The sequence below is a fragment of the Micropterus dolomieu genome, linkage group LG01 (genome assembly GCF_021292245.1).
Source record: "Micropterus dolomieu isolate WLL.071019.BEF.003 ecotype Adirondacks linkage group LG01, ASM2129224v1, whole genome shotgun sequence".
In the NCBI taxonomy this organism is placed as follows: domain Eukaryota; kingdom Metazoa; phylum Chordata; class Actinopteri; order Centrarchiformes; family Centrarchidae; genus Micropterus; species Micropterus dolomieu.
The window spans coordinates 54,786,638-54,795,558 of NC_060150.1; the positions used below are offsets into that span (position 1 = coordinate 54,786,638).

The window sequence follows — 8,921 nt, forward strand, 5'->3', positions numbered from 1 at the left end:
GTAGTTTACCTGGTACAACTCTGACTGTCACAGGTACTGATGAACACAAACTGTAACAGCACATTTAAACTATCTGATGACAAGTGAATGTGCTGAATAGTGATCCTGATGGGAAATCATTTTACATGTGATTAATTGATTACATTATCGTCATAATGTTATTACAATGATATTGTTTATATCTCTGTGTCTGTCTGTATGTGATTCAGTACCACATAGTGACGCCCTGTGGCGTCACTTTGTGGGTGTGGCCAATCTCTATCCGTTGCAGGTGAAGAGCTGAGAATGATTGCATAACTCTGGGCACCTGGGCTAATTACCCTGTGGCGTATTTGTAACACCTTATTCTCATTCTTGGAGAGGTTGCTGCTGGGCTCAGGATGGACCGCTCTGCTAACTTGCCACCATCTGTTTCCCTCCATAGTTTCCACCTTTGCCTTGGTTTCTGGACATGCTGTTATTATTTCTTGCACATTACAACTCCCTCACACACATTTTCCATGCATCCATCATCCTGCCCTGACCTGACGGAATCCACTGATGTTCATACCCCATACTTGTTCACTTTTACTTTGGCACCAGCCTTAATTTGGTTCATTTTGGTTTAAATAAACATATTTTCTTAAACTTCTACCATGGCGTGTCTCCCTTTTGTTGTGGCCTTTTGAGCCAGGTCATAACAAAATAAAGAACAGTTATTCATGTTTTTCTTCCCAGATCTCCAGGTTCAGGTGATCAGATCAACAGTCTACCAGAATTATACTGAGGCAGAGCTGCTTTGTCACAGCAGCTGTCGTCTACCTGATCGTTCTTCCTACGTCTGGTTCAAGAATGGACAGAAAATGGAAAGCGTGGAGACATCTTCTTATAAAGATCAGTTTTATCCCAGAGACATCATCTCCTGTGCTCTTAAGGGACGTGAGGATTTCCCCTCTCCTTCAGTGTGTGAGTTTAATGGACTGTTGTGGAGGGAAAAACATGGGTACACACTGAAATTACAATACAAATTACAATTTCAGACATAACCTTTTTGGAGTCATCTAGATCTCAATGTAGACACAGCAGCATTATTTAAAGAATTAATGAAACATCTACATTTCGACAGATGGTTTTCATCTTCACCTTCAGTAAGTGCTGCTGCAACCACAGTGTGGATAAGTAATGTGAAACTGGAGCCATTTGCAAACTATTACAACAAAACTTAAAGTCTCTTTGCAACAGGATCTGAACACAAACAAGATTGAACATTCATGTTCACTTTTGTAAAGACAACAAGTGTGTGGTTAATGATGCAACTTAAAGGTTTGCTCCCCACCGCCAATCAATATATAAAGTCTGTCATGTGGACTTATTCTGGCAGAAATATTTACAAAACTGCCACTGTGACAAACAATCAAAAAGAAACAAATACATATTTAATAAAAATAGTAATTCGTCTATGGTAATCTATTATAATCTTTAAGTAAATCATGTTCATCTCTCCTCCAGATGCTCCAAAGCTTCCCTCTGTGTCAGTGAGTCCCTCTGCTGAGATAGTGGAGGGCAGTTCAGTGACTCTGACCTGCAGCAGTGATGCTAACCCAGCAGCTAATTATACCTGGTACAAGGAGAACCAAACTCTGCTCAGTGAAGAACCACAGCTTGTCTTCAGCACCATCCAGTCCTCTGACTCTGGAGAGTATGACTGTGCAGCTGAGAACCAGCTGGGGAGGAAGACAACTAAATACATCATTAATGTGAAATGTGAGTGGAACAAATTCTTAAAAAAACAGCTTAAATCTGTCCAGTCTTTGCAGGAAAATATTTTAATTACACTTTGATGGCACAGTGCTGTCACCATGGAAGAGAGGCTGAATACATTATTAGCAGGAGGAACAGAGAACCAGCAGGTGGAGCTGGAGCAAGACTCAGTAACATCCAATTATCAGTACTTCTCATCATTGTTTGAGGAGGTTTGAGGGTTCATATCTGTGTGTAACAATAGGCCTGTCTGTCTGATGCCTAATTATGTTGTTAGTTACTTAAGCAATTACAGCACATTTACTCAATCAGTCATGTCCCACAAGCTTCCATGTTAGTAATCACGCCGCAACTTAAAATACTGTGATACTGAGATATTACATATGAAAGAATTGAAAACTCCATTTCCCTCACCACAAAAGAAATTATATTGTTTGTTTTTAGAGGAAATATTTTTTGGATATTGGACAGTTTTGATTTAGGATGCATCATGACGGTGACCCCTATACATCTCTTCAAATGTTTTTACTGTATAGTTTGAAAAGCATGTCTAATGTCAGTTGTGTGTAGAAAACCACAGAAGGTCAATCACCTAACTCACCAAGCTTGACACTGTGTGTAATATCACTGGCACTGTGTCAACCACATGTTAATTTCATGTATCACCCCTCTAAGTAACGCTATGTTAGTAGTAATACACATGTGTATGCAAAAATTTGAAGACCCAGCACATGTTAAACAAATCAGTGAAATAATGTTTTTCCCACAGTGTTAGACGTGTTTGGGTCAGTTTCCTGTGGGAGGCCACCAAGAAAAGGGTCATGGAGAGGAAACCGGTGGTCAAGTTTCATGTACAGGTCTATTAGTGGTTGTTATAGCTTGCTAGCTAGCTTTGTAGAAGCAATAACAGCCTGTCTCATGAAGCAGGATTTCTAAAGCAGGTGGATAACAAAGTAACAACTGGCACATCAGAATAATGAATCAAATAATTGTAGGCTATTGCTCCTCCAAGCTTGTGGCAGTCTGTGCCTCAATACAGGCCTGACAAGTTGTCTCTCTTTTGTCCCCAGATGCTCCAAAGCTTCCCTCTGTGTCAGTGAGTCCCTCTGCTGAGATATTGGAAGGCAGTTCAGTGACTCTGACCTGCAGCAGTGATGCTAACCCAGCAGCTAATTATACCTGGTACAAGGAGAATGAAGACTCACCAAAAGCATCAGGACAGAACTTCACCATCACTGACTTGAGAGCTGAACACAGTGGGAATTATTACTGTGAAGCCCAGAACAGTAGAGGACGTCATAACTCCACTTTACATCTGACTGTTGTGGCAGGTAAATCATGTTCATTAACCTGCACACTCACTCACTTCCATAACATTTTGGAAGGTGCGTCCTGTAGTTTCTCTCCTCGGGTGATTGAGGACAAAGTCAATCATTAATCTTTAGCATGTGTTGCAAAACAATCAGACCCACAATGCTGTTGTCCAAGCATTAAGGACCACCAATATATTGGCAGGGTCTGTTGCACTGCCTCAAAACACTTAATACTGTGCTGTTGGTAAGAACATGTTATGGAACTATAGTTCACATGACTCATTATTTACAATGCTTCTGACTGCAGATATAATTTTCTTCTGTTTGATCTGTTTCCCAGGTTCAATGAAATCATTAATTGTTGGATCAATTGCTGCTATTTTTCTGGCTCTCATACTCCTCTGTGCCTTACTTTTGATTAGGTAAGCAGATCAGTTTTACTGTGATTATATTCAGTGGTGCACCTTAAAGTCGTTCAGTAATGTCATGTTATGATTTGTTTGTTTATTGATTCTCCTCTCTAGAAGAAAGAGGTCTTCAGAACAAACCACAAAGCCTGGAGAGAGACCAGACAACACAGCACAGGTGAGGAAGAAGAGTTCAGATAGTCCTCCAGTGAGAGTCCACCCTCACCTGAAAACTAAATTCAATCATGCTTCTTGTCCCTCTTGGATACTTTCCTCACCCAAACCTTCTGTCTGTATCACCATCTCTTCTTTCACCCTGTTTATTTCCATGTGATAAAACTATGCAATTGCTTTTCAGCTAAATATGAGTTCAGTGTGCAACAACCCTTCAGCTGCAGTACAGAGAAAACCAGCAGAGGAGTCAGACGATCTTCACTATGCCATCGTAAGCTTCTCTAAAAACCAGGAAGATGCTCTCTACTCCAACATCAGGCCAGCTCAGCCCAACAGACACAAGAATGAAGAAGAGGAGGACGAAGATGGTGTGGAGTACAGTGCTGTCAACTTTAAGAGTGCCAATGCTTCAGAAGAGTGAGTCCATGAGAATTCTTACTTATTCCTGCCATTTATTTTGTTGCATCTGTCATTTTCAACCTGTTCTTAGTTAATACTGTATTTTTCCCCTGATAATTATATTTTTCATTCACAGATTGAGATGTCAAGAGACTGTGGTGGATGCATCTGCACTTTCCAGCACAGTCCAAAAAAACAAGACAGTGAACACAACATGAATCTGTGGTCCATGGCTTTACAGTGTTTAAGCAGAATTCCACAGCAACATTAATACATTAGATTAAAGGAAACTTAAAAAAAACATAAAAACAAACTTCGCTTTTCTTACAACCAACAGTTTATTACAAAAGTTTGTAAATATGCTGAATTTAAAGAATCTACACATCCAGCAGACAAAATAAAATCATGGAAAGTGCATTCACCATATCAGGAATCCATTACACTCATCACCAGTTTCTTAAGAATGATTTAGTAAAAAAAAATAAATGTCAGTTTATACAATACCATTGTCACTGGTCTTGATTTGAGGCCTTAAACCTGGTCAACAGCTTAACTCTTGTTCTAAATCTGTGCGTAAGTTACCGAATGTTAAAACGGTTGGTGACATTAATTTTCCTTTGTGTTACAACAACAGCTATCTCATTCTAAGTAAATACAATGTTTGAGCTGATACTGTATTGCCTTAATTGCCACAACATCCAGCCAAGTACTAGTATCAGTTAGCTAACAGTTTCAGTCTGCGTGGCTCATTCACAAACTTACAGAGCATTTGCTTGAGGGTCTGATTGAACCGCTCCGTCAGCCCTTCTGTTTGCGGGTGGTAGAGCGTAGTGCGCACTCTTTATGCCGAGGAGTTGGTAAACCTGTTTCAAAAGTTTAGACATGAAATTAGTACCTTGGTCTGTTAAAATTTCACAAGGGAAACCAACTCTTGAGAAAAATTGCACCAAGGAAAAAGCCACAGTTTTTGCTTTAACTGATTTCAATGGGAAGACTTCTGGATATTTAGTTGCATAGTCGGTTACTACCAACATGAAGCGGTTTCCTGTTATGCTTTTCTCCACCGGACCAACAATGTCCATCCCAAGACTCTCAAAGGGGATACTTGTAACTGGGAGAGGTTGAAGTGGAGCTTTGGAGGGGCTTTTCATTGACGTCTTTTGGCACTGAGAGCAGCTTCTACAGAACTGGGCGACGTCAGTTTGCAAACCTGGCCAGTAGAAATGGCGCTTAATATGAGCTGTGGTCTTATGTTTCCCTAAGTGGCCAGCCCAGGGAATGGAGTGACCCAAGGCAAGTACCATTTCTCAGGCCACCTGTGGGACCACTAGCTGCTTCACCTGGCCATTCTGATGGTAAAGAACACCGTTCTGTAGGACATTCTCATTTTGCTCACTCTTAGTATTAGTCTCCTGCTTCCTTCCTCGTGCCCTCTGCAAAAGGGTAGACAAAGTTGGATAATTGTCCTGCATTTGCATTATATCCGTAGGTATTTGAAAACCCAGAGGCAGGTCTGGAGTAGCCTCAGCTGGTGGTTGCTGGTGGCATTAGCTGGTACATATTTTCTCTGTACAAGGGTCTGAGTCCTGCCAGTGTGAATCAGGGCTCTGAGGTTTTCCCTATTGATTTTAACCCAAACCATTTTCGTGGTGTGGTTACCTTTGGGTTCAGGGTTAGCACTCTGGCATGGAACAAAACACACCTGAGTCAGCTTGGCTGGATTCTTCAGGCACATTGGTTTAACATGACCTTCCTGTCCACACAAGTAACAAATGGGCGTTCCATTAGGAGCTCTAGGTGGTGCATATTTGTTCTCCCTCATGGGAGGCTTACCCACTCCTGGCACTGACCTCTGTTGGTACTGAGAGGGTCCTTACCAGCCTTCCCACCCATACTACTCCATGGCTGGCCTTTTTTCCGAGCAGCAACAAACACATCAGCCAGTGTGGCAGCTTCAGCAGCAGATTTCGGCCCATGCTCCTTTACCCAAACCTGAAGCTCAGGGGACAGCATTCTCAAGTATTGTTCCATGATAAGGATTTCACTAATTTCATGAAGTATTTTACCTTGCGGTTGGATCCATTTTACATACAGCTCTTTAAGCCTCATACAGCTCCTTGGGGCTTTCTTCAGGTTCCACATGAAGGGATCTGAACCTCTACCTGTAGGTCTCAGGGTTAATCTCATTTTTTCAGAATTGCTGTTTTCACTTTATCATATTCATGAGCATCATCTACATCCATATGCACATAGCCTCCTCTGGCCTTACCAGTCAGCAGTGGGAGGAGACAAAAAAACCCAGTCCACTTTCGGCCACCGACATGCTACTGCAATTCTCTCAAAAGTAATTAGAAAATGTTTATCATTTTCTGTTAATTTTTCTAGTCCATGAATAGATCGAGACTGACCTGCTGAAGACATGGTAGGGTGGATCGACTGTATAGAGGGCGAGGCTTGGGCCTTTATGCTTCAAATCATAGTTTTCAGAGGGATCTGGCACTGTGGAAGCGGGCTCTGGTACTGGAGTTGTGTGAACCTCTAACTCCTGCTGCAAAAGGCGAAACTGATGCTGTAGTGCTTTGAACTGGTACTCCTGGCAGTTGGCTTCCTCTCTCAATTTTGCTTCCCAGGTCTCCTGTTGACCCATAAATGACCGCATAATCCCAGCCAGGTCACTCAGCGTTGGTTCTCTGCCATCTTCATCCTCAGCACTTGATGCTCCATTTAGTGCTTCACCTTCCATTGCGTCCTCACCTTCCACCTGGTGTCCTCTCTCTATATGGGTTGACTCAGTCTTCTTATTCTCTGTCCAGCCGCCTCTTGTCACTCTCCCTCCTTGCATGTTTCACAAAAATGGAGGAAAAAATGCAAAAATAAAAGAAATACTTGTATCCCTCAACTGGCTAATCCCACCGCTGCCACCATATGTGAGGGACCAAGCAGTTAAGCAAAAGGGGAAATTCAAAATTAAGGGTTTTTATTTACCAAAAATCATTACAACAAAATAAAGGTAAAGTTTTGGGCCCATAAACGAGGTCAAATAAACAAACGGTAACTAAAGCTCTGAACATAAGAGACTCAAAAATACAACTGACCTACTATACAAGAAACAAAGGGGACTTATATATTGGCTGATCAAAATACTCAAATATAATATAAATCTAAACCCCAAAACATCTAAGGAGAGAATAAACATAACAAGCAGTGGTAGTGTCCAATTAGGCCACCTCTCCTGTAAAGCTGCTCCTGCTCCAAGCGCCAACCCTGGTGCTGAGTTTGAAATTGAGCATACCAGTTGAAGTAGCGAATATTTCGATTTTCTAACCGTAGAATTGGGTTTTGTGGGGAACACTGTGCAGGACTATAGACCGACGGCCTGTATAGGTCCGGAACAGTAGTCCTGCGGGGTTCCTTACAAACTCGTACAGAATGGCAGGGAGGGAGACAGATGATAGTAACAGTATGGAGTTTAGTGAGGAAGAGGGAAATTACGTAGATGAGGGGGGAGGAAAAGGTTGGAAAGAGGTGGTAAGAAGGAGAGAGAACAGGAACGCAGGTAGGTTTAAGAGAAAGAAAAATACAACTAGTCTAAGCGAAGTAGAAAGTGAGGGAGGAGAAAGTGAGAGGAAGAATCCAAAGGCAGGAGTACTTAATGTAGTGATAAGATTTGAGGGGGAGGGGGGACTAAAGAAAATCGATCCATTGAAACTAACAAAAATCATTCGAGGGCAAGTGGGGGAAGTAAATCATGCAAAAGTATTAGGAGATGGAAACTTGCTAATAGGGTGTAGTAGTGAAGAACAGGTGGTGAAAGCAAAGAGGATGACTATCATTGGAAAAATCAAAGTGTCTAAGGTTGTAAGAGTTGGAGAACAAAGAATCAATGATAGCAAAGGGGTGATATCTGGAGTTTCTCTAAATGTCAGTCTGAGGGACCTAATGGAGAACCTGAAAGTGAGGGAGGGATCAGTTAAGAGTGGGAAAAGAATGACAAGAGGAACAGAGAAAATTGAGACTGAAACTGTGTTGGTAGAGTTTGGAGAAAAGGTGATTCCAAAACAGGTTTACTGCGGCTTTGTGAGATATAATGTAAGGGAATACATACCAAAACCTATGAGATGTTTCAACTGCCAGGAGTTTGGACATGTAGCCAAAGTATGCAAAGGAAAGAGGAAATGTGCTAGATGTGGGGGGGATCATGAATATGGAAAGTGTGGAGAGGGAGTGAGTCCCAAATGTGGAGGTAATCACAGCATTGCATATTGGGGATGTGAGGTATTGAAGCAAGAGGTGCAGGTGCAACAAATTCGAGTAAAGGAAAAAGTATCATATGCTGAGGCAGTTAAGATGGCAGGAGAGATTAAGAAGCATAAGGAGGGAGGATGTAGCAAAGAGCAAGTGGTGGGGAGAAAACAGCAAGATGAGAAGAAGGCAAGAAGTTGGTGACATTCATTGCAGGAGTGATAAATGCAACATATGAGATCAAATCTAAAACTGAAAGGATCCAGGTCATAGTAAAAGCCGCAGTGCACCATTTGGATATGATAGGATTAAGGTGGGAAGAAGTAAGAGATGAACTTAGTATACAGTGAAGTCAAGAGACAGCATGTGTGGGTTGATAGTCCTAACACTAATAATTTTAATTCTTCAGTGGAACACGAGAAGCTTGATAGCTAATGGACAAGACTTCAAACAGTTTATAGGTAGTAGGGGGGAAAAAACAGACATTGTATGTATCCAAGAATCCTGGTTAAAACCAAACTTGGAGTTTGTTCTACATGGGTATGTAACTGTGAGGCGAGATAGGATAGAGGGGACAGGCGGGGGTTGTGTCACCTTTGTAAAACAGGGCATTCCTTACAGGATTGTAGGGATAGGAAGAAAACAA

General features: G+C 41.8%; 1 long non-coding RNA gene across 1 annotated transcript; it reads left to right on the forward strand.

Moving 5' to 3' along the window:
• Position 1: 1 nt before the first annotated feature.
• Positions 2–1,546, forward strand: LOC123970282. The gene is made up of 3 exons (XR_006824916.1): positions 2–33; positions 718–945; positions 1,489–1,546. It is a non-coding gene; the product is annotated as an uncharacterized LOC123970282 (long non-coding RNA).
• Positions 1,547–8,921: the final 7,375 nt, after the last annotated feature.